This window comes from Alligator mississippiensis, chromosome 1 (assembly GCF_030867095.1).
Source record: "Alligator mississippiensis isolate rAllMis1 chromosome 1, rAllMis1, whole genome shotgun sequence".
NCBI lineage: Eukaryota > Metazoa > Chordata > Crocodylia > Alligatoridae > Alligator > Alligator mississippiensis.
In genome coordinates this window covers 306,393,997-306,420,860 of record NC_081824.1, presented here as the reverse complement: position 1 = coordinate 306,420,860, position 26,864 = coordinate 306,393,997, and the positions used below count along the sequence as shown (strand labels likewise).

The 26,864-nt window shown below is 41.9% G+C and overlaps 1 protein-coding gene and 1 long non-coding RNA gene across 3 annotated transcripts in view; one reads left to right on the top strand and one right to left on the bottom strand.

The window, feature by feature from the left end:
• LOC109282866 (uncharacterized) overlaps positions 1-26,864 on the bottom strand; it is an 86,607-nt gene continuing 59,743 nt past the window's right edge. The window contains exons 2-3 of the long non-coding RNA XR_009459114.1: positions 12,914-13,038; positions 1-2,016 (exon numbers count right to left, since the gene is read on the bottom strand). This is a non-coding gene — a long non-coding RNA (uncharacterized LOC109282866). The remainder of the gene's footprint in view (positions 2,017-12,913; positions 13,039-26,864) is intronic.
• SYTL5 (synaptotagmin like 5) overlaps positions 18,184-26,864 on the top strand; it is a 167,307-nt gene continuing 158,626 nt past the window's right edge. For both annotated transcript variants that reach the window (XM_059720811.1, XM_019486270.2), the window contains exon 1: positions 18,184-18,305. The gene's annotated coding sequence lies outside the window, so the exon portion shown is untranslated. The remainder of the gene's footprint in view (positions 18,306-26,864) is intronic.

The window sequence follows — 26,864 nt, the reverse complement described above, 5'->3', positions numbered from 1 at the left end:
TTCTTTGAGTGACAGCTTTTATTGGACCCATGGCATGGTTGGGAGAGAGTTAGACAAGCTTTCAGATAAGACATCCTTCTCCAGGTCTTTATTCCCCTCCCAAAGAAGGTCTTCAATGAGGCTTTCCAGTCTCACTTAAAATAAATAAGTAAATAAATAAATATTAAATAGCAACACAGTCAGTCTTTGCTAGGAAGCCCTGTAGTTTTGCAAATGAGATATTTCCATCTGACAGCAAGAAAATAAAGTTTTTATTTTTGTTTTTGGATAAATGTATCTAGCCCTTTCAGGGGTTTAGGTTGTAGCTGTGTTGGTCTAAGGACATAGGCAGACAAGGTTCCTTGGGTGAATTTGATATCTTTTATTAGACCAACCCAAATAGTTGGAGAAAAGTTATTAAGCAAGCTTTCGGGTTCAAAAACCATCAGATGAATTGCAATTAAATAATGCTACATTTCATTTTTTAAAAGTGGGTACTGAATTTTCCTGCCTATGGTAAAAACATTAATCATCACATACATAGCACCAAATACTACAAAATGATCCAAAATTAATTTTGGGATTTATTTTGTGTCGTTCATTTACAGACTTTACCCTATGTAATGTCATTTTTTTCTCTCTTACCCTTCTTTACCAAAATACCAGTTTCAAATTAGAACTGGATCCTATACCCAAGCTCAATTTCAGTTTTAATTCTGTATTTCCCCAATGGATTGCATATGCCCACCTGCATACCATAAGGGAGCATACAGTGAGTTAATTTTGTATTGCACTCAGACAATATGAGAGCACAAAGCAATATAAAAAATGCATAATTAAGTATTGTTTTGTTTTGACTTCAGTCATTTGGTCTGGAACAAGTTTTCAGGTTTGGTGTTCACTGCGGGATAGAGTAGGAGTGGAAGACTGATCACACAAAAGAAATTTCTCAGTTAAAAACAATATGAACAAGTACAAAAGGGAGGCAGAATAATACTTGTGCTTTTTCTTCTCCACTGGGCAGATTTTTCTGTATATTTTAATGTTTTTCATGGTATATTGCTTTTCTTTAACATTCCACACAGTGTTTTCCAAGGACTCTATATGTTAAAATTTTCTTCAGCAGATCAAAATGTTAGATATTTGTTGATGCATTGCTATGATAAAATCTAATGATAGAAATCCACATTACTGGTTTCAAACAAATATAACTTCTGTCTCAGCTATAAGTTGTAGTATGTGTACTGGTAATCTGTGCTGTGACGAGATCAGCAGTACAGATGAGGATTCATCCCAAAGTTAGAGAAGCTATTTCACTTTGGTGAAAGGAAAGATAATATTCAGACAAGTTCTAGTTCATCTTTGCTTCAGTTTATGACCTCTGATCCATCTCTGAATTACTAAGACTTACTTCTTATCCCCCTGGAAAAGGAGGCAGAGATTCCAGAGAACTCAAGGAGAACAAGCATAATACCTGTCTTTATAAAGGATAACCTGTGGAATTATGGGCTAAATGCCCTAGCTTCAAAACCAAGGGAAAAAAAAAACAAGAAAAAATTATTTAACAATTGATATATAACCACCCCAAAGGAGAATACTTAGATGAACAGCCAACATGAATTTGCTGAGAATGTGCCACATTAGGCAAATTTTCTTCTTTGGCAGGGTAACTGGCCTACTGGATATATGAGAAGCAGATGATACAATATTTCTTATGCGTAGTAAGGCTTTTGACACTATCCCACGTGACATTCTGATAAGCAAACAGTGGCAATATTGTCTAGATGAGATCACAGTAATGCACAGCCAGTTGAAAAAGTATACTTGGTAGTTATCAATGATTTGCTATCAAATTGGGAAAACATTTCAAAATGATCTGTCCAAGGCTTTGTTATAATTCTTAGTATTAGCAACTTGGAGGATGAAACACAGAGTATACTTACAAAATTTATGAACCACTCCATCTTAGTAGTAGTTGCAGGCATTTGAAGTATAGCAACAGAATTCAAGATGATCTTGATACACTGGAGAAATGATCTGAAAGCAACAAGATGAATTTCAAGATAAGTGCAAAGTAGCATACCTGAAAGGTATAATGCAGATATCCAAATTGAGGAATAACTAGCTAGAGAGATATGCTGTAGAAAGGCAGTTATAATGGATTACAAACTAAATGTGGATAAAAAAATGTGATGATGTTACAAAAATGCAAATATCATTCTTAGGTCCCTGCGGCAGGTTACACTGAAGACATGATTAACCAGTTAATTGGGTCTTAAGTTGTGACCTGGCCACACATTCAGTTAATTAATGGTACGATAAAATGAGGAATAAGCTACAAAGATTTTTCCACAAAAAAAATATATAATAACTTTGTGGCTGGTTCCTATCATGTCATTAATTGAACGTGTGGCCAGGTGTTTGCATGTGGCTGGAAGCCCCATCAGCTGAAGGATCTATGTCAGTCAATCTCAACTAGGGTGCCAGAGGGTGCCCTTGAGTATTAGCACCATTAAGCATGCAAATACCTAGGCATGATTGACAAGATAAATCCATAAATTTTAAACAGGAATCCATTATATCAAAACCATTCTCTATCAAAATCATTCTAACCTGTTGTGGTCTTTCTGAGTTCTTTGCAATAGAAGAAATGAGTAAAACTGAGCTTGCATTTTCCAAAGGATGCCTTGATGGTTGATAACTACTAGTCTATGCTCTCCTTAACTTGTCTCAGTATGAGGGCAAGGGTGGCAGAGAAAGTAGTAGAGAATGAATCTAGATCTCTTGAGATTCCTTTCAGCCATATTTCTATGATTTCACAAGGAGTAGTTGTTTTTCTGTTGCATATCTGGTTTGTCAGAGACCCACCTTTAATTTCAGCAGCAGAAATTATTTTTTATCCCAGAAAAATGACTAATACTATTAGTCATATTGTAAGAACACTACAAAATTGAAAAGAATGTTTTGGCCCCTTGTTACAAGGTGCATTATTTGATCATGCTACTTATACCTTTATTACACTAGAGGGAACTGTAAGATGGCAAGTGAAGATTCATTTAAAATATAGTTCTGTCAACTGTAACAGGAAATGTGAACTGTGGTAAGAGATGACTCAGAAATAGATCCCTGAACTCATTCTTTTATATACTGCTGACTTCCATCATTCAAATGCAGAACAGGAGGATTTAGAAGCATAGAATAGACAGAGAAGCTCAAATCATCCTAGGGATTATTAAATAGATACTCTTGGGGAATGGAAGGTGATTTTATATGCGGAAGAGATGGCAATCTGTGAAGAATCTATATTACTTGAGAGGATACAAGAAAATGTGAATACTAATAGTGCTATGGCATCAAATTAATTTTTTCTTCCCTTCATTTAAAATATTTACTACAATTTAAAGTGTAAGGCCTGCCTTAAAATGCCAAAGAAAAAAGCAGTAGACTTGAGGTATTTTAACTATCCAGGCTTCCTTCTTCACGTGTGGCCAGATCCTGCAGATGCTACTCAGACAGAAGTCTAATGAAAATCCCATCCCACTAAGTACAGGTTCTGATCTCCTTTGTAACTGCTAAAGGGAAACAGCAGTGATTTTACAATAATACTTTGAATAATTAAATTCTTACTAAATAAGGGTGTTTTCAAAGTTCCTAGAAACTCATGATGTATTGCTAGTTTCATCACTGTATATGGTCCTTCAAGTCAGTATATCTAGGGTCTTTTTAAATTATAACACTGCATCATGTAATGACTTGTTGGTAAGTTAATCAATGTTATATACAGTTCTGGCCTATCATGAGTGGTTAATATGAGATTAGTTAAGAGATGCTAAAATGCAGTATCATTTTCTAGTCTAGACGGATAAATCTACTGGGCATGGCAGGGATCAGGGGGCCGGGGGTGCGAGCAGGGCTGGTGGGGGACTCCCCCCCTCCATGATCCCCTCGCCCCCTGCTCCAGCCTTCCAACCCCTTATTTACTGACAATGGAGCTTGGGTCCAGCTCCCTGCTGCTGGCATGCTTTGGCATCAAGGCAAGGGCTAACCATAGAGACGCTCTGGCAGCCAGACCATCTCTGTGGAGTACCCAGCCTCCGGTTGCCTCAAGGCATGGTCTGGGACTGTGCCCTGCCCCGCTTTTTTTTCCTGTGGGGTTTTTGACCCTTTCCCCCTGCCAGCTGCAAATTTGGAGTGCAGGGAACATTTTGTCATTCCTCCACATGCCTCTTGCAGCATCTCAAAGGGATTTGAGATGCTGCAAGAGGCATGTGTGGGCTCGTCTGGACATGTCCTGAGTCCCAGAGGGAGATAGGCAGATTAGTTTTTCTGTTGTGTTCATATGTAAAATGTACTAATTACTATGTGCATTAGGCAGTGCTGATAATAACTTCTATAGTTAAGTTTGCTTAATACGTTCAACTTTAGGACCCTGCTTGCATTCATCAAGAATGTAACCAAACATGAACTGTTCTGGTTAAATCTTTCTATGCCAAATATCTTCCTCAGGTTGATTTGGGGTGGTTGTTGTTTTACTTTTTTGTTTTGTTTGGGGTTTTTTGGTTTTTTTATCATTTTGAGAAGTTTCAGCAACAAACGATTTAGGCTATTTCCTAAAATAAATTAATAACAATAAAAAAACCCTGAAAAGCTCTCGCACTTTGAAGCAAGAGTTTGACATTTTCTAGGAAAAGTCACCCTAGTGGCAGGGACTTGCTTTTAAACATTCCTGAAAAAATCAGCTTAAATTTGGCAAAGAGAAACCTCTAGAAAAAGTGGTTTTGTACAGATGGAGTAGAGTTTTGTTAGAGGCTGATCATTTTATTTGCTAAAAAATTAATTTTCATTGACCATGTTCCATCTCAGGGATGCAGGGGGCTGAGATGGACTTTTTCAACAATTGCTATTTCTGGTAGTCACTGTAATGTCAAGTATGAGACCTGAGGCCAGGGAGATTGTGTTTGCCTGTGGTTTCAGTACCATTCCTTTGCACCCACGTTGGATGGAGGAGGAAGAGAAGGAGGAAGGATTTGATGGGAAAGAAATTAAGAATGGAGTTTCAGGAGAGTACACTGGAATAAAAAAAATAAAAAGGGAGAGGGTTAAGACTTGGGATGGGTGAGAAATAAGAGTAGATGAGAGTATAGGAACCCGGGAGAGAAAAGAACACGGAGAACAAAAGCAGTATGGCCAGCAACTAATACACATGCTCTACTACAGAACACAGAATTGAAGCAGAAGCCAGAGTTTCAAGATTTTCCTTCTGTTTAACCTATAGCTGTTTAACCTGTAGCAAACATATCCCTGTAGCAAGGTCTTCCTTCCCTTTCTAGTGATTGGTAAACAGAGTAGAACAGCCTCCCCCACAGTTAATAGCTTCACAGATTACCTGGTAGGGGACTCTGCTGTAGATCTAAATGTCCCAGTCCCACTAATAAATATGTATGGTTCAAGAAGGTTCCACATGATAAAATTTGGCGCAGGGGCATTTGTTTTTGTAATGGCTTACTTTAAAAATTAAATAAAAATGACTGTGCTAAAAACACAGTACAGCTTCAAAGTCAGGTACTCAAAATTAGGAAATGTCAGAATGAAGCCTTGCTCAATCAAAGCATTAGCACACAAGCATGCCCATTCTTCATGTGGTAACTACTGTCTTCCATCCTGCCTCTGCAAGTTTTTAAATGTTGCAATTATTTGAGACTCAGGTGACACAAATATCACAGCATGGCTCCCAGACAGCTGTGGGAACACACTTCAATGGTTTCATGGAAAACACTGATATTTCATAATTTTCAAATTCATATTTCAAAACATACAAATTTTGTAACTTGCTATTTTAGAAACACCTGTGGAAGGTGTCTCCAAAATATAATGTTCTCCCCAAAATGGCAGCTGCTGATGGAAAATTACTTCAGTATTGTTTCTTTCACTCCAGCCCACCAGTGAATAGTAATGGTGAAACTGAGCAAAATGTTTAGTCCCTCTGGCAGCAAAGGAAGTGAGAGGAGATTTTTGCATCTGCTTAGAACAGGGATTGGATCCAACAGCAGAAGTAGGTAACCTATCAAGTGTTCGATATACTTATTCCTCTAGGACAAGGCAGCCAAGAAAACCTGAAATGACATATACAAGTGATGAACAGTGCTGTGGCTCAGGACACTGTGCAGATTGAAATACCACAGGAGAGAGTGCTGAACTGAAGCATGTTTGCTGCTCAGGCATTCTGCAAGAGCCACCCATTTATTAACACTTTCTTACCATTAGCAAAATTAAAAGGGAGGGGGGATCTTTCTAATACCTGGCATTAGAGGGAATCCTTTTTGAAACTGGAAATAAAATACAACAGGCACATGGACCTAATTCACTCTTAAGGAGCTCCCAGCCTTAGCCCCTGACTATGGAGCTCAGGCTGGGAGATTGGAGCTGTCCCCTGATCTGGACAGTTCCCAGCCAGCCCCAGGCTGTGCTGGGAAGCACATGCAGCCCAGAGGTGGCTGGGGACTCTCCTGTTTCAGGCAGTCCCCAGCCAACTCCAGGCTGTGCATGCAAACTTCCCCATGCAGCCCAGGGCTGGCCAAGAACTGCCATTGTCAGGGGCAGGTTCCAGCCTTGTGCCCCATTTGAGTAATTGAAGCATGGGACTTGGAAAGAGCTACAGGGGTGAAGTAGGTCCCAGCCCCTTGCCCTGATTAGCTGGTGGGGCAGCTAGCAGGAAGCTAGCTGCTAGCTGGCCCACCAGTGGATCAGGGCAAGGGGGCTGGGACCTGCTCCTCCCCTGCAGCTCTTTCCAAGGCCCGTGCCCCTGATCGTGGAGCCAGGGCCAGGAACTCCCTGCTGCTGGGGCAGGGGGACATTGTCCTTACCCCAGTAGCAGGCAGCCCCCTGGGACCAGGAGACAGTTGTCTCCTAGCCTGCCACCCCCTGGGCTAGAACCCAGGCTAGAACCCAGGGGGAGCCTGGAGCTCCCCACAGTGGCCACAGAGGCCCATTGCAGGGAACTGAGTGCAAATTTACTTCCTAATCTCTGCATGTGTAGACACCTACCCAAAACCCCTTATTCCAGCTTAGTTTACATCAGAGTACATTTGGGTTGGAGCAAATGCATGTGTAGACATGCCCCGTGCTTAGGTATTCCAGGAATAGGTGATAAAGACGACATGTCAACATTCAAGGTGAAATCATAGTCAGTCCAGAAAAATAATTCCTTTTCATACATTTTTTTTGTTTCTTATGTAGGCTGACAAACTACTTTTTGAAAACAATCCATTGAAGCCTGGACCAAGAAGAAGAAAAAGCTGGTCTTGGTGTACTAGGGGAAAACTTGGATTGACATTCTGCTGTTTCTTCAGAGAAGATCCCAAAGAATGGCATTCAGGTACAGAACATTGGATCAAAATCCACTGTGAAGATCTGGGAGCATAATGTTCCACCAGATGTCCAAGAAAAGCAATAGTTGTTGGTTAAAAAAAAAAAGAAAGGTTTAGATAGCATCGCTTTATCACTAGCCATACTGAATGATAGTATCCCAAAATGGGCAGAGATTGGAAAATGATGTGACTTACATACCTTTGAATTCTGAGTTTATTTAATATATGAAAGAAAAATTTACATGCTATTTCTTATTTGTCATACTTGAGCCCTTTCTCTCATCATGCGATAAGAATACAAAACAGCAAGAGATACAGCTATATCTGTCAGGATTCTGGAACAAAAAACAATCACAGATGGTATGAATTCCATCTTGTGCCTGCCTTTTTTTGTTTGTTCTGAAAGTTTTGCCTTTCTTGCAGCAAAAATATTATCTAACTGATGAAAGACAAACAGCTACTGAATTGAGTTGGGAAATTTCAGTGAGTTGATCCTGGTTTCTACTAATATTTTTGGGCAACCTTTAGCTGGTAGTTTCTGGTTCAGGAATTCATTATATAAAAATACAGAGTCTGTGTATGTGTGTGGAGGGGGGGAGGGGGAGACATCTCCAAGACTTTGTTTTTCTTTTTTTTCCCCAGTGTGAGTAACTTGTTTTACTTTTTCCAAAAGGATGAGCAAACCAGTGAGTGGTAAAATCTATTGAGGAATACAAGTGACTACAGCTGATAAAATACATATCTCAAAGCAAATTAATTAGATTATTTTATCCACTTCCTGATCAGGAATTGTCTGGGTTTCATTCACAGTGTTCCAGATCTCTTTATTCAAAATCAGCTGCTGAACAGCATCTACAAATAATCACTGGGCAGCAGATTGTTCATGAGTAGTCTCTGAATACTTAATGTTGAAATTCTGAGCTGCTGCTTTTTACTTTTGACATGGGTCAATTACTCTAAAAATGAGGGAATAGAGACTCTAAAAATCTTTGAGTTACTATTGTGAATACTCAGGCTCAACATTTTCAAATATCCTTTAGACAAACATCCTGTTTGAGGCGTTTTTTCACACCTTCATGCTAGTACTACTTAGCACAAAATGGGCATAACTTTCATGTAGGAACAACTTGAGTATTATCTCCAGTCTATGGATCTCAACTTCAGAAATTAAACATCATAGACATCTGATTGAGGTTTAAGTATTATACTTGCTATTCGTACAATTTACAGAAAACTGAGGCAAAGTAAGTTTTAGTGACTTGTGTTTAGTGAGGATGCTTAATGGCTGTGTGGGTCAAAACATAGGTCCTCTCCACTAAACATATAGTCTTTATGAGAACCTAAAAGTAATTTAAAGATGGACCTGAATTGCTTCATTGCACAGTGAACCTATCCCATTACTGCCATCAACTTACTCATAAACTTGTGAGCATATAAAAAGGTTGTTAAGAAATTTTAACCCACAATTACCAAGTTCTATTTATGAGGGCAATAAAACATTTATGTTTATTTATAGTTACTTATGTTGTGTTTCTTATAAGGAACACTTTTTAATATTAGGCTTTCCATAACACTACAATCTGCTTTCTGTAGGGGACACACACAGGTGATCTTGCAAAGACAAATCACATAAATTTTGGTAAATGTTTGGTAAAGTTGTTTACTTAAACAAACACTGTTTGACTCTTTGTTTTTTTAAATCTCAGTGGGTGCATCTACATGTGCAATTTACGGCAGAGTAAATTAATTAGCTTTGCAGTAAAATGTCACCGTCTATATGTGCACCAGTATTAGGGCACAGTAAATTAATTAACCTTGTCATGAGTTAGTACTGTTGGGGACAGTACTATCTTACAGTGGAGTAAGTAACTGCGCTGAAACAGATGTGTAAACAGTGATGAGCTGGCTAGGGCATGAGGGTCCTAAAGTTAGGGGGCTGCCTGCCGCCTAGTGACACAGCTCTGCACTTTCAACACAGTTATGCCCCAGCCGGCCTCTCTACCACCTGCTGCCACCACCCAGAGCCCAGAGCTGGCTCTCTCTGCACCCTGCCAGCCTAGGGCTGCTCCATTCTGGCTCAAATTGCTACTGACCTGGGCGCACAAGTAAATGCTGTGCCTGGGAACAATTTCCTTTGGCTCAAATGGTGGTGGATTGGTCATTTTCAACCTGGAGGGATGTGGGCAGTGGGGTACCCCAGGGCTCGGTCCTCGGACCCGCGCTGTTCAACATCTTCATCAGTGACTTGGATGAGGGGGTAAAAAGCACCCTATTCAAATTTGCTGACGACACTAAGATGTGGGGGGATGTGGGCACGCTAGAAGGGAGGAATAGGCTGCAATTGGACCTAGACAGGTTACAGGGGTGGGCAGATGAGAACAGGATGGGTTTCAACACTGACAAGTGCAAGGTGCTGCACCTGGGGAGGAAGAACCAGCAGCATACCTACACGCTGGGGAACTCCCTTCTTGTCAGTGCAGAGGCAGAAAAGGATCTTGGAATAACTATTGATGCCAAAATGAACATGGGCCGACAGTGTGGGGATGCGGTCAGGAAGGCCAACCACACCTTGTTATGCATCCACAGATGCATCTCAAGCAGGTCCAAGGAGGTGATCCTCCCCCTCTATGTGACACTGGTCAGGCTGCAGTTGGGGTACTGCATCCAGTTCTGGGCGCTGCACTTCAGGAGGGATGTGGACAGCATTGAGAGGGTTCAGAGGAGGGCCACCCGCATGATCAGGGGGAAGCAGAGCAGGCCCTACGAGGAGAGGCTACAGGACCTGAACCTGTTTAGCCTCCACAAGAGAAGGCTGAGAGGGGATCTAGTGGCCTGTTACAAACTAGTCAGAGGGGACCAGCAGGCATTGGGGGAGTCCCTGTCACCCTGAGCATCACCAGGAGTAACTAGAAATAATGGTCACAAGCTGGCAGAGGGTAGATTCAGACTAGACATCAGGAGGCACTACTTCACAGTCAGGGCAGCTAGGACCTGGAACCAACTTCCAAGTGAAGTGGTGCTGGCTCCTACCCTGGGGGTCTTTAAGAGGAGGTTAGACGAACACCTTGCTGGGGTCGTTTGGCCCCAGTACTTTTTCCTGCCATGGCAGGGGGTTGGACTTGATGGATCTATACCAAAAGGAATAATTATTTATGTATAAAAGCTGTCATCTTCCCAATTTGGTAAAATATATTTAGAAAAGTGGTTTTCAGACTCATCTGCAGAGCACTTTCTGGTGTTCCACAAAATGTGGCCTGGACATAAGATCTAAAGCTCATCATTTCCTTGTGCTAAACTGAATTAAAAAGCTTGTTTAAAAATGAATATTGGGTGAGAATTTTAACAAGCATCTGTTGTAATTGTCACAGTGCTGTTATGTGATTTTTAACTGGGACATATGGTGTCCACAAGATAATCTGTCTCTAAAATGTGATCCATTCTAAGAAAAAGTTTGATAAATCCTAGCTAAAGATATCAAGGTTGAACATTCAAAGTTGTAGAAAGAATAAATACCTATGCGTGAAAATCTTTAAAAATTAGTTGTCTAATACTGTATTATGTGAAGTTATCTATAATGAAGTATAAATTTAGATATGTCAGACTAACTTTTAATTTTTTCTATTCTATATATTTTTTATTTTCTCTTGGAACCTTTCAAATCTTTCTCAAAACTTCACATTTTTACCTGTTAAATACTCCCAATTTATTACTGGATTCCCTAATTTGCTAAAACTGTAGATAACTGTATTTATTTCTTGAAATAAACTAAAATACTTCCAGCTAGAACTATGGCATGTTCCAAATGGAATTATAGTGAGCTACAAGCTTTTGCTTGGCAGGTGTATCAGGCAACCTATATAAATTTTAATGTACTTTTAACAGTTCTTGGATTGTTGCTGTAAGGAACACTTGTGGATGTCTTACTGTGCAACCCATGGTTCCTGCATATTAATGTTGTGTTTCTTAGTTCAGGTCCTAATTCCATGATCCTTACTTGCTTTGAATGATTCTGGGGTGTGCAAGGAATGTTACTGTATTTGCTGGAGTACTTGTATGAGTAAGTACTACACAACTTATGTAAGAGCTAGAGGAACAGACCTTCAGCTTGCAGGAGTTCATTATAAGCAGTCATTCAAATAATGGGTTGTAGTGAATCAGCTTTAACATAGTAAGTGGAAACACTGACAACGCTACATTTATTTGCATGTGGACAAAAGGAAACCAACAGCAAAAACATGGATCTCTGGCTTTCAAATATATCTGGTTAATACTGCTTTTCATTTTCCTTTAAAAAGGAAGGGATTTTACTATTGTCTATACTGAAAAGCTTTTTGTAAATCCATGCTTGTCATCAATCTATTCACTGACTCTGAAATACATGTCTCTGCTACAGCCAGAATTAATTACTAATCAAACTCCTTTTTCATTTCTAACATTCACACATCATTTTTCTGTTCAGGCTATATACATATGAAACTAGATGTCTGCCTTTTCAGAATGTAAATCTGTTGTAGAACAGAGAAGAGGGTCTTGTCTTGCCTGATTTTGGCATAATTTGTTAACAGAGGAAGGGTCTAGGAGTTAATACAATACAGTACAGGCCTAGGAGTTCACACAATAGAAGAGTAAAACTGAAAGAAAGCTTCAGCTCTCGAAGATGCAGATGATAATTTTTGCTTTAAATGAGAGGCAAGAATATTTCTGCAAGTGACCTCTTTTATTGGGCCAACTACATGGGTGAAATAGACAAGCTTTGAATGCAGTATATTCTTTCTCAGGTCCTGGACTGTCACAGTTATAATATCAGTCTAACACTACCTTGTTATTTTTGGATAAGACCTGTTGTTCTCTTCATACCCTATAAGATGAAAGAAGGCAGATTTACTGAGGTAAATGTATCCCTGTGGTTGTGCTCTCAGCATCAGTGATCTCCAGACCAGGTTTAGCTGTTGCCATAATTATGAAGATACATCCCAGATCCATTTCACCAAATAAATGTTGGTAGTTATGATTAAAATATTTGCCAGGTTTGTAGCAATGAGGGTTGACCGCCACAGTTACACCTACTAGGTATGTTAAATATTGAGCATCTAGGAGCTGTGAAGAGAAGAGAAGTGTTGCATTCCTTAGAATTATTTTTCATTTCTTCTTAAAATTAATTGAACATAGATTAATAAAACACTGAGCAAATAAATTCTCCTACTTTCAAGAGGGCATTTAAAATATGTCTGTAAGTCATTTAAAGAAATACATAGTGTCATTGTTGCTTCTGTGAGTGTTTCTCTATTCTTTCTTGAAATGTTATTTTGCTTAATTATTCTTCAGTACATCAAGACAGATATATCTGCACCTTTTCTAGCAATAATAAATGTGGCTATTTTCCCTGTCATTGGCTGTAGAAAATAACACTTCTGTCACAAGCTGTGACAAATGATCTCTGGATTCTTTTCCAGAGATGCAAAAAAATCTTTAGTGTAATGGAGCTCCAAAAAAGGCCTAAAACCCTTGGAGAAGATAGATAGCTGGCATAACTTCTTTCTTCCAATAAAATATTAAAGTTTACCTACCTTTTCAAATGCCTAAAGGATCTTTAAATATTCTGTCTAAATGCCAAGCCTTCATTTTAGGGAGATCTTTCTGGTTTATCAGGCTGTTGCATCTTCCACTGGCCTGAAATTTCCTACCTGACAACCTAGGAGGAAAGTAGAACAAATCAGGCAGAAATAAAATTATCCAGAACACTCTCTGAATTGGTAACTGGAAGGAAGTGGTAACTGGAAAGAAAACAAAGATAACTACAGAGCTTTGTGTTTAAGTCACTGAACTGAACTTTGTGGAAGGTGTTCAAGCCAAATCTGCAGGTAGGATAAGGAGTGGAAAACTATAGGACTGACTGTTCCTTGGTCAAATTTTTGTAAATGTCAAAATCTAAGTTTGACTTCTGGTGGAATGAGCTGGTTGTTGTCTGTTAATGAAGGACTTCCTATCAGGGAGCTGCTCTTCTTATAGATTCATAGATTGTAGAGTCGGAAGGGACCACAATGGATCATCGTGTCCAACCCCCTGCCCCTGGCAGGAAAGATGACCGAGGTCAGATGACCCCAGCCAGGTGACTATCTAGTCTCCTCTTGAAGACCTCCAAGCTAGGTGATAGCACCACCTGTCTTGGAAGCCCATTCCAGATCCTGGCCACCCTTACTGTGAAAAATTTCTTCTTAATATCTAACCTAAATCCCCTCTCAACTAGTTTACACCCATTATTCCTAGTCACTCCCTGAGGCGCCTTAAACAACACTTCCCCTATTCCCCGTTGACCTCCCCTAATGAATTTATAGGTGGCCACAAGATCTCCCCTCAGCTGTCTCTTGTGAAGGCTGAAGAGATTCAGCTCTCTCAACCTCCCCCCGTAGGGTCTATCACGAAGGCCACTAATCATGCAAGTGGCCCTCCTCTGGACCCTCTTGAGATTCCCTGCATCCCTCTTGAAGTGCAGTGCCCAAAACTGGACACAGTACTCCAACTGCAGCCTGACCAGTGCCGCATAGAGGGGAAGCATCACCTCCTTTTTTCTATTAGTCATGCACCTGCTAATGCACGACAAGGTGCGATTGGCCTTGTTGATGGCCTTGTTACACTGCCGGCTCATGTTCATCTTGGAGTCAGTTATGACTCCAAGATCCCTCTCTGCCTCCGAGCTGCTGAGAATGACACTCCCTAACCTATAGGTGTGCTGGGGGTTCCTCCTTCCCAGGTGGAGTACCTTACATTTATCTTTATTAAATTGGACAAGTGTTGTTATTGTACTCTGGAGACTGGTCATGAATGTAGCATGTCACTCCTAACAGAGATTTTTCATGTAGGGAAGAACACAGACAGTATCATAGCTGTACATAGCCAGGTGCTACTGACCCTTGGAATCCAAATCACAAATGCTGCTGAAATTAGAGATTGATGTTGAGGTTTCCCAAGATGGGGAAATTGCTGGGACTATTGATGTAATGCTCTTCATAATTTTTTGCCTCGCTCTACATAAGCCAGAGTTCTACTTCATCACAAATCCTACAATTTTCTGGTCATGCTGGCTGCGGTGGACTATGAAATGAATGTAAACAGGGACTGGCACCAGGTAAGGGGTTCATGATGCAAAAGTATTAAAGAAATCCAGCCTGTGCAGAAATAGATACTTGAGGAAGCTGTGCTCTGACATAACAAGGCTAGAAATTGTGGTTGAAATGTTTTGTTGGAAGTCTGATTGTCCTGTGTTATATGGGTTGATAATGTCTGTCCAAACTATGAAGATGGTGGACAAATGGTGATTTAGCTATAACCGTGGCTTCACCATAATGATGGCTAAGATGTAAAATGACACAGCTCCAAAGTATGCCTTTTGTTTTAATAGTATTTAAAATTAGAAGCAGCAATTCGATTGTGATCATAGTGCTGAAAGATGTTTCTTTATTTGTATCTACATTTTTCAAATTCAGTGTATTAATGACCAGGTCCAAAACATTTGCAAAGTGGGGTGCAGGAGAAGTGACCTGTAGTGCACAGGTGCCTTCACCCCTGCTCTCATCCACCCCCCACATGAGGTCACTCAGACTGCACTGCTGGAGCCCTTCCAGCAGGTAAAAGTCTTCCCTCCACCCTCTCTTCTCTTCTGGGCTAAGCAGCAAGCTTCTTCCCCTCCCCCACCATTCCCTCCCTCACTCACCGTTGCCACTCTCTCCCACTGTCCTAGTGGGAGAAACTCCAGAGCTCCTCCGGCCCCGCTCTAGCTAGGCCAGGGGCGGGCAATTATTTCGGGCTGAGGGCCACTTACTGAGTTTTGGCAAGGCATCGAGGGCCACATGACAGGCAGCCAGGGGCAGACGAGTATTAACTTTCTAAATGATTTAGGGGCCCCATGGGCTGGATAGAATGGCCTAGTGGGCCACATGTGGCCCACAGGCTGCATTTTGCCCACCCCTGAGCTAGGCTGTAGGCAAAGCCAGGCTCAGACACAGTGGTGGCAGTGTGTGGGTTTCCTTACCCTGTGTTTGCACCTGGGCTGGCAGGAAACACCCAGGAGGAGCTGGCAGAGAGGAGGAAACACTTTTGGGCTGCTGCTGCTGTCCCTGGCTGAGCCTGGCTCTGCACAGAGCTTGGCTAGAGCAGAAAGGAGCAGCTCTGGAGCACTCCCCCTGGTCCTCATCTCCAGGACAGGGAGAGACAGCAGCAGTGGTGGATGGAGGAGGAGGGCAGAGAAGGGGAGGGAAAGGGACATGATGCTGAGCATGAAGGGGAAGGGAGTGGGGATTCTCACTTTTTTCAGGAACTAAAAAAATCTCTCCAGTTGCTGCTCTCTTGCCATGGTTGACTAAAATGGGGACATATCCACAACACTACACCTCCCCTGGATCCACCTCTGAATTAATTGTACTCCAGTGGTAACAGAGACAATGACATCCTACATCAGTGATACTTAACCTTTCAGCCCTGTGGCTCAGAGGAATGCTCCAGGGCCAGTCCACGGCCAAAAAGGACTCCATTTACCAGGACTGGAGTTACAAGCCTGAATTGGGCCCTGTATCACCCCAATGCACTGGGACTGGTGCTTTGTGTGCCCTAGCTAGTGCACAGGGCTATGGTTTATAAAATGGATGACATGGCACCAGGGGCCAGGGTTTGAGCATCCCTGTCACATATGAATATTTAAATTAGGCATATCAACTTAGTAGCAAGCAAGAGAGAGTAATACTAAAACTTTAGTTTTAAAACATTTGTATTTATGTGATAATCAAAGAATCATTGCATCCCTGAGGAAAAAACCCAATATATATACCACTTGGGATAGGGTGCCCATAAAATGGTTTATCAAGTGCAAAATTTGTGAGACTGTGAAGCTATCATGCCTATTACCAGCTCGTTATTGTGCATAAATTGCTTCTATTATGATAACATCTCTAATTTTCAAATAAAGCAGGGAGACGTCATGGGCTCTGCCTACATTAGGATTTTTTTTTTTTAAACAGATGTTAAAATCTCTTCACCTAAACTGATTTCAAGCTAGCTTGGGTTGTAATATAGACCCAACTTTAGGCAATTTAAGGTGACCTGACCTGTATTTATGACAATGATTTTCGGACTTCTGAGACTGTCTAAGGGAAGAAAAAAATGTCTTATTTGGCTGGATCAAAAAATGGTTTGTTGGGGGTGGGGGTTGCATTGTTTATTTAGTTTCTCCCCAAATTTGTAGTAAATATTAATGTTTCAGATATCTGCATTATAAATATAAATTACTTAAAAAAACCAAAACATACTTCAAAATAATGTTAAGGTTGGAAAGTCAACCACCCCAAAATAAGAACATGTAGAATTAAATGACCATTATAGTGCATCAGTATAGTATCATCTACATGTTATTTCTTTCAGAAGAGCATTGCCCTGTTCCACATACAGGTTGGATGCTGCTCAAGTCTCTAAGTGTTGTAAGAATCTTTTAACATGTACAGAACAAAGTGTTTTTCTCTAACCTTTTTCTGAGAAATGGTTGAACTGTTTGAGCTGGAATTTAAAAGCCTGCCACATCAGCCTAAGTAGCTAAAGTTTGACAAAACTGTAAGCAACTGAAAATGGGATCTTATGTTAATGAGAAAGGTTAGAAAAACAGAATGATAAGCATTGCTACCTCTGTTGTGGTTAAACTGAATTAGGAGTACAGTGCTCACTTTTCTCACACTCCTGGTCCAATAAAGAATTTCAACCACATGTACATATGGACATGAGATGGACGGGGTGATTGATCCCAGACTTTATATTAGCTTGGTCTCACCCTTGTATTATGAGGTTACCCCTGTAACCTAATAAGAGGACCTCTTCCCCACTAGCTCAGTAGGAACCAACCTGAACCAGACCCTGGTTCTAAAGATCTCCAAGCTTCCCCGAAGTCTGGATCTGAACTTTAAGTTGGGCTCGTTTCTACTTCTTGTGCTCTTAAGGTTAGATTTTTGCATGATTTTTTTAAAGGAGAGAACTCATCCACACTGGAGAAAGTGAAGGAGCATCAGACAGTCCATTCCCCCTTTTTCTTTAGCTGTATTTGACCACACTCCAGTACCGCTAGAAGGGCTGGGGGGGGGGGGGGGTCTGCCTGCCTTTCTGGACCAGCACCAGCACACCTTGGACCCCCTTCCTTACCTCAGTCACTGCTGGGAGTGGGGCAGGGGGAGCACTAGCATCCACATAGCTTCATAGAAAATCAGGGTTGGAAGGGACCTCAGGGGGCATCTAGTCCAACCCCCTGCTCAACGCAGGACCGTCCCCATCTAGACCCCCCCGCCAAAGTCTTTGTCTAGCTGGGTCTTAAAAACCTCCAAGGGTGCAGATGCCACTACGTCTCGGTAGCCTGTTCCAGTACTTCACTCCTCTCCCGCTGAGGAAGTTTTCCCTCCTATCCGACCTAAACATCCCTTGCTTCAACTTGAGACCATTGCTCCTTGTTCTGTCACCACGGAGCACGGTCTAGCTCCATCCTCTTCGGACCCACCCCGCTGAAGAGGGGCTTTCCCTGCTGCCTCTTGGCTTCGTGTGTGAATCCTCTGCGGTGTTTTTCTTCTCCTGCCATCCCCCCGCCCCATCCATCCATCCATTCCCTGGGGATGCTCTCCCAGCCCTCCCTCGCTCCAGCCCGGCTGCCCTCCCCGCAGCCCGCGTGAGCAGGTGTCTCTGCGGCTCGGCGGCGCCGCTGCGCTTCTCGGCGGCGAGGTGGCGCTAGGGGCTCTCGGCGGAGCGGCCGCGCCGGCCCCTCGGCTGCTGCGCGAGCGGGAGCGGGAGCGCGAGCGGGAGCGAGGGAGGAAGGGAGGCGGGAGCTGCTCCGCTCCGCTTGCTTCGCTGGTCGGCGCCGCGGCGGGGGCAGCGCGCGGGGGATGCTGTTGTCTCGGGACTCGGCCCGGGCCGGCTGCTGCTGCAGGACGGAGGCAGGTATGTCTGGACCGGGCTGTCCTGCCTCGGAGCAGCTGCGGGGTTAAGGGGGGGGCTCCCTCCTCCTCCTCCTCCTTCCCCTCCCCCCATGTGGGGACCCGCTTGCAATTCCCTCTGTAACTCCCTCTCCCATGCGGGGGCCCCCTGCTGCTGCAGGCAGAGTCGTCCAAGTGCCCCGAGGGGCTGGCTAGTACCTGCCAGCCGTGGGCTACTGCAAGGGAGAAGGAGGCATCCCTTCAAAGGGAAGCGGGGTTGCATAGGGCCAGCTCCTGTCTCCATCCCTCTGGGATGCTGCAGTGCAACTCTCCCAGCCGGCTTCCCTCCCTGCCAGGAGCCCTGGCATCCCTGGGGGAGGAGTGTGTGTGTGTGTGTGTGTGTGTGTGTGTGAAAGAGAGAAGTGTGTGAGAGAGAGGTGTGTGAGAGAGGTGTGTGTGAGAGAAGTGTGGAAGTGTGTGTGTGTGTAAAGTCTCCAGGAGCAGCCCTGGGGGAGGCGGCGTGGGGGAGAAGACGCAGCCTTCTTGGTGCTTGGGGCATGGAGATGCAGGAATGGGATGTTCTCGTCCCAAAACTCTTCTCTTGCAGACCCACTTCTTTTGTGTTAAGCCACAGCTGCTAGCCTCTGGGATGCTGCCCGCTCAGGGTAGTGCTGCTGGGTTGATAAAAGGCCGCATTTATCTTTGTGTCAAACTGTTGCTTATAGGACAGCCACTGAGGGGCCTTGTGGTGCCCTACGCTGCGAGCCGCACACAGGCTGATCAGTGTTAGTGCTTGCTTGGAGTTTAGAGCAGTCACATCCTTAGTCTAGAAATGTTCTCTGACTGGCCCCCATCTGCTTGCACAGCTGTGATTTGCCCCTAGAGGCCTGGTGGGCAGGGGCAGGATGAGGAGCTGTAGCTATGAGTTGCCACTAAAGGGCTGGTGAGCCAGGACAGGCTTCTATCCCTGCTTTACAGGCAGGGGTGTGAGAAGTCCTGGGATACTGGAAGACTTCAACTTGAGCAACACATCTGTGGGGAGTGGCCACAGCTTAATGGAACAGGAACTGGGTAGTCCGGATCAGAGAGAATCCTGCCCTGGAGTGGCATCACTTTGAGCTTCATAACTAGTGCTTAAAACCACTTTAAGGTGTTACTGTGCGAACAATCCAGGGGTTAAGAGCTCCAGGAGTTGCCCAAAATTACTATGTAACAAGGCCCTAGGTGCTTGTGGTAACACACATCTATGGCATGATATCCTCCTCGCCCCCATCCCCTTCTCACCCCCAGCATAACAATGCTCTGTAGACTGGTGGTGGTGGGCTGTGCTGTCCTATTTTCATAGATGGTGTTTGCCTTTTACAGGGACAGCTCTATAATTGTCCTGTTACAGGGACAGCTCCATAATCACCAGTGTGTGCCTAGTGTTTTGGAATGGTGTTATAGCTGTACTGGTCCAGGAAATGTACCAGAGACAAGGGCTGGGTTTTTTGTTTTGTTTTTTTGGGAGGGGGGTGGTGATATCTCTGAATGGGCCACCTCTGTCACTGGGAGAAATGTTGTTACACAGTCTTTGGTTATGTAGGAATCAGTTTGAAGCCCTGTACTGTGTAATGCTGGGGGGAAGACACAGAAAATCATTGCTGCTAGTTTGCAGGTGGTACAAAAACAGGGGCAGTGGTGAATAAGGAAGAGGATAAGTTGCCCATACAGAGCAATCTGGGTTGCTTGGTAAACTGGGCAAGTTGAAGAATAGGCTGCATTAAATGGCTAAATAGAAAGTTCTGCATCTCTAGCAACAAACAATGTGCACATAGGATGGGAACTCTACACTGGACAGAAGAAATTCGGAGAATGGCTTGAGGATCTTTGTGGGTAGTCCACTGGACATGCACTCCCAGCGTGAAGCTGTCTCCCAAAGAGGACTATTGGTATTCCTTGGATGTTCATACAAAGGGGTTAAATTGCCTCTGTATTTTGCTCTGACCCAAATACAGCTACAATGCTATGTCCATGTTTCTCTTTCACATTTCAAGAAGCATTTTAAAAAGCTGGGATTGGTACGGAGAGCCATGAGACTAACAGATCCATTGGGAAACATCCTTTACAGTGAGAGACTCAATGATCTTCTGTTTAGCTTTTCAAGGTAAAGCCTAGGGGGTGACTTGATGGCAATCTGTAAATCCATGTATATGGAACAAAATCAGATAAAAGAGTCTAATTGTAAAGGTATATAAAGATTCAGAACCTGGAGGACTGAAACTAGACAGGTTTAGATTAGATACAAGAAACAGATACTTAACAGTGAATGTAATTTATTGCTGGAACAGCTACCACTGGTTATGGTGGGTTCTACATCACTGCAAATTTTTAGATCAAATTCAACTGTTTTCCTAAAATCCATTTTCTAGTTTAAACAGGAATTATTTTGGGTAAGATCTGTGGTCTGTGTATGTAAATGGTCAGAATAGATATTTAGAGTGGCCTTTTCTTACTTTATGATCTTTATGATTTCTTGCTTTATGATTAATGAAAACTGTGGAAAACTTGATTGAGGATGGACCCCTAGGGAGCTCCACTTGATACCTACTTTCCAACTAGGCACCAAGTCACTGATGACTACTCTTTTGTGCAAGATGATCCAACTAGTTATGTATCTACCTTACAGTATTTTCATCTGGGGTGAATTTCTTAGATAACTAATAAAAATGTCATAGAAAGCAGTGGAAGAAACCTTGCTAGGGTTGAGGTATATCGCATTGACTACTTTTCCCCTCTCTGCATTTTTAAAGCCTGTCACCTGGTTGTAGAAGGAAATCAGGTTGGTCAAGCATGAGTTGCTGTTGGCAAATCCACTTCTGTTCTTTATCACCTCCAAATGTAAACTCTCTTTTCAAATATGCAGAGGAATTATGCTTTATTATTGTCCTGGATAACAAACCTTGCTGTAACATTTGAATCTATCAATCTATGAATTTCTCTTGTTTTTGGCTGCCATAGTCTTAGAATTGAAAAAAAAAAGTTTTAACCCATTACAGATAATCTTTATTTAATAATTCATAGTATAATCATGCACCTAAATAAATACTCATGTAAGTGGTTACACTGAGCTGAAGATGTTAGATTCACTTAGGCTATTTTTTATGAGGCAAGTTATGTATGTAAGGGTTTAGGGGCTTGGGCCCTAACTTGGTATCATTGGACTTGGTTGACTTTCAATATTGGAAAAACTTAACTGTGCTTAACTTTAAAGTGCTTGTAACTTTTCAGAATCTCATTTGTGGTTAACTTAAACTGAAACAAGTAGGGAAACATGAATTTTGGAAAAAATATATGATCGTAGCAGGATCAGCGTAAGGGTGGAATTCAGGAAACTGGAAAGCACCCACTGTATTTTCTAATAGAAATGGCAATTTCCCTTCATGTGAGATCATTCCTACCTCTTAAAGAGGGAAAACCAACACAGAGTTGGAGAAGTATAGTTAAGTGGGTGATATAAGTGGGATACCATGTTCCATGGCAGAGATGGAAGAAGTTGCTCTGCTAGCTGGGGTTCTTTAGCTGAAGTCAAAGCTTGTGCAGTAGAGTTGCACTATGCTTACATCTGTAATTTGGATGCAGCTGGTAAGCAAAACATGCCTTTTATGTTAAGGGTGATAATCAAGACATATTCTGGCCTAAGTTAGGTTGCCTAGCATTTTCTTGGCAACCAAGAAGTTTAAAATGATTAGGCAGATAAAGGAGGAATGACATGGGGCCAGCAGTACTCTGAGTATTTGCAAGGGTGAACTGCTGGGCAGTGGAAGTAGTTGCTTTGTCCAATAATTTTTCAGGTACAGAAGAATCTATAAAATGAAAAATTCAAAAAGTAGGAAATCTTTTAGTACTACTAGAATGAGTTTCAACACCCCATCTACAAATATCTCATACACAGGGAGACCTAAGAAGTTCAGAGTGGTTATGTTGAAAATTAACCTTTCAGGTATTTTGCTTGATCAGTCAGTGGGCACTGACATATGAGTGGGAAAGCTCCTTTGATAGGATCAAAAAGGAGATGGATCCAACTTGTGTAGTGGATTCTCTGCCTCTTTTTTTGAAGCTGAATAATGCCCAAGATTCTGAGAACATCTGAGATGGAAAAATCAATGTGCAAACAAGTATTACCCCTTTACTCGCAAGTGAGGCAAACTTCTTTCCTGCTGACTTACTGGAGTTCACTGGTGAAATATTCTGCTTGCATAACTCTGGGGGGACAACCAAACAATCCAGCCCTAAAACAATTCATTGCAGTGTGTATTAAGGAGAACTGCAGCACAAGGTCAGTAGGGCTAGGGACAGAAATTACACATAAACTGTTCTAAGTGATTGGAAACCAGTTCAAATCTGTAACAACGGAAGCTCAATGCGCACAAACTGCTTACAAAATGGCCAAAACCAGTTTAAGATAAACCTGGATGGATAGTTTGGTAAGCACTTGACTGCTTATTTTTAATAGGATTACAAAATAGTAGATAGGAAAAAGCAAAAAAAACCCCAACCCCCCCACCAAACCAAACCAAACCAAACCAAACCAAACCAAACCAAACCAAACCAATAAAAAACCTTGGATTTTATAAGGAACATTTAGTGTTGTATCTTTTGGAATCTTCCATGGAAAATTCATTCAGTTCAACTTTGTTATGAATATTGTTGTGTGAATTTGAGGCATCATAAGCACAAAGCAGTGATAAAAACAATGTAATAAATAGGGGGAAAATGACGTGTAGGATGCTTCAGGATTCAATTATAAATATAAAACTTAATGAAAAGAAAGTTTAAGTGGTCCGAAGCTGAACACCCAGAATGTCCAGTTAAAATAATGGAAGCTGCAAGTCATCAGTGCTTCTCAAAACCAGACTTTATTACTCCATGTTACAGCTTTTAGATAAAGAATCTTCATTTTAGACACCAAGGGTACCTATACATGTGCTCCAATGCATTCCAATTAGAATGCAGTTGAGCAGACTCAGTTAATCAATTAAATGAGTCTGTTCCATGTTCTAATTAGAACACTGTAGCATTGCTGCAGTGTCACATGGGGGTTAAAAAAAAGGCCACTAGGATGCTTTAACTAAAACTCATCGAATGAGCTGTAGTAAAAGCATCCCATGACCATTTTTAAACATGTGGGGACTTAATAGGGGGTTGGACTTGATGATCTATTGAGGTCCCTTCCGACCCTAACATCTATGAATCTATGAATAATACATATGATGCTGCGGCATTTTAATTAGAGCAGCTCTCCAGGAATTGTTTTAATTAAAATGCTCCACCCCTGCCACCAAGCACATGTATAGGCATCTCAAAGTTTGAAACTTTATTAGACATCAGCACCTTAACAGCCTGAATGAGGGAGTAAATAGCATGTTAGGGACATTTGGAGACACAAAATAGGGGGTCCTGGTAAATACGAGTGAGGGCAGAAAGTTATTCAAGGTAATTTTAGAAATGTTAGAAATATGAAGAAACATAAGTTCCATTTTTGGAAAATGCATCTAGGAGGAAATAATTCAGAACATGCATCATAACGGCAGTAAGGAACCCAGAAACTTGTAATGTCCAAAAGAATTTGGGTTTATAGTTGAAAGCAAATGTATGAAATTGCATCATTAAATGTTTGCATTATTGTGTGACATTGTAGAGTAGCCAATCAGGCCTTTTTCAAAATATTTGCTAGAGTTTTTACTTATAATTTTATAATTTCTAACACCAGTGTAGCCCAAATGTAAATAAAATACTTGGAGGGTTAGATGACACAGCAGGTAAAATGCGATTTGCAAGTACAATTTTGTCTATGCTACTATTTCTACCAGTGAGAAATTTTAGAGAAAGAAATGAGTGAAGTCATAACCTAGGGCTCTGATGTGACTTTAACTATAAATTTGGTCCATTCTGAACACCTCATTACTAGAAAAATATTGAAAATGAGAGGGTGTCAGGAGGAATGAAACAATGATTAAGGTATTTGAGAGTAATGACTTACGAGGCTCAGAAGTTTTCATTAAGTTTTATATTTATAATTGTATCCTGAATTCTTAATTAAGGAATTAAGAGCTTAATTAAGGAATGACTAACCAGCCAGAACATAAGTCTCCAAATACGCAAAACAAGTAAATGCTAAAGGAGGAGTGTTGATGTTTAGGGGGCCATAGGTAGGAGTCATGGGATGACATCAATGGAAAATGTAAGTTGAATAATATGGAAAATCTTCCTGACAAAGTACAACAATACTATGCTGTTAGATGCCTCATAAATACCTAAAATAGCTTAATATGAGGTACTGGAATAATATCCTAAGAAAATGATGGCAATTTTATTGCATGGGCCACTTGAAAACTAGTTTCGGCAGAGTTCTAGTGTTGTAAATACTGTAGAGTTCCTCTGGCATTGGCACCTTACTAGAGAACATAGTGAACTAACCAGGATTGCTTAGAAAAAGGGATGCCCTAATGCATATTTTTCCTTGTGTCACTTCTATGGTTTAAAAAAAATCTGTAATGTGCTATTAAGAAAAATGACAAAAGAGGAACCTGGTATTGAGGCAAATGATTTACACTAATGAAGAGATTCCAAATTAAAAAAAAAATAATAATTTAAATTCTAAGCTCACTTAACTGAAATCAAAACAAATCTTGTTGGGGTATACTCAACATCTCAGATAGTTGGGTCTAAAATTTCACACCAAAATATTCAGTTAAACTGGATTTATGGTTGTATAGCTCTAACATTAACATTTTACTGAACAGCATGTGCAATTTTACTATTAATACATTCTTTCAAAAGTATAGGTTACAGAGCATTTTGTTTTATTCATATGTATGTCTGGAACAGTTGCTTAGTCCTGTAATTATCAAAATTGTGGTTGGTTCAATAGTTGGGTTGAATCAATATGTACAATTACTCTGGACCCAATGATAATAGTAAAAAGGTATCATAGTCACATATTCCTTATAAGTCGTGATGAAAAGCATAACAGGGAGCCGCCTCCCAGCCCCTGTTATGAGCAGGACCCCAGTCGCAACTAGGCTTGCCATTTCGCTTACCCAGGAGCCATGCTGGAACCCCACTGTCACCAGCAAACTCACCTGGGCACGGCTAGGAGCCAGCCACTTCACCCAGGATAAGCAGCCTCCTGGGTGCAGTGGGATCTGTGCCTGACACAATTTTGTGTCATGTCAAGTCTCCACCGCTGTCAGCCAATGTGCCTATGAGTAAACCTAGAAGTGCTGGCAAATCCCAGCATCCAGCAAGCTCCAGCTGTGGGCTCCCATGTGGCCAAGGAGCCAAATGTGATTGGCCTCCTAGAGACCAAACAGGCTCAAATATGAGAGGGCTGAAGTCCATTACCCCCAGAGAGGGAAGTGAGTGCACTGTGAGTGCACTAGGCTTGATGGTGGTGCTGGCCAGATGGATATTGCCATGGAAGAGAGCAATGCCTATCTATGTGGAGGCACAGAGAGTGACCAGGAGCCATGTGAACCTGGGTTTGAGCCCAGAGTGAATTCCAGGATTGGAGTGAACTGAGGAAGGGCAGTCGACAGAAGAGGGCTAACTGCGCAACCCGTTGGTGTCAGACTTGAGACACAGGAGTAAGACTTTGCATGAGGGGAGTGGCTACAAACGTCTCTCTGGGAGACCTGAGTATTGAGCCAACAGGCTGGTGATGGTGGTGCTGGCCAGGTGGGCACTGCCGTGGAAGCTGCAGATGTGATACGGTTGAGGACGGCATAGATGAAAATTGACAAGTCTCAAAAATGGGGACTGAATTGATTAAGAAAGGATCCCTAAATTGAGGAAGACTAGAGTCTAAGTGATTGATGCGGGATTCTTATGATAAGCAGCCCTAAGTAGGGCTCCATTACTGGATTTGATAGAGAGTCTACATAGAAAACAAAGGGATGAAAGTAAGGAATGATTGTGCCCTGAAGAACTTGTGGCAGGGAAAGACCTAAGGCAGGGTTGAATAACCGGTCAAGTCACCAGTCAAGTGACTCAGATATAGTGGAAAGACCATATGTTCATCCAGCAGGTATAGTAAGGGCAGAGTGTTGGGGAGGCAGAGCCCTGTGAAGAGGATATATCCCCTTGGCCGAGGGAATGCTGTTTCCTTTTGCCATTCATTTCTTTCACCATTCAGCTTCCCTTCATTTTGTTTCCATCAAGGCATGGCAGGAGAGTAGAAGGAAGTGGGCAGCGGCTTGCAGAAAGAGGTACAGATATATTGTACCCATTGACAAAAGGTAATAAGTCATTACCTTTCCTCATAAGTCATTACTTGACTGTGTGAAATGGGTATGTTCTGTTTTGGTTTAGGGAGTGGTGGAGTAGATCTTTTTCAATCAACTAGGTACTGGGAAAGGAAATCAAGAGTATTATGAGTAATTTGTGTAAACACAGGTGCAGTTCGTTGTTGATGATACTGCAGTTTGCTTTTAGATTAAGAGTTAAGGAACTCTAATATGGGTGGGGTCACTGACAAAAATAACCTATATGCTTTCTGTAAACTGGTTGTGTCTCTCTTTGACTGTGCTAAGGGTGACAGAAA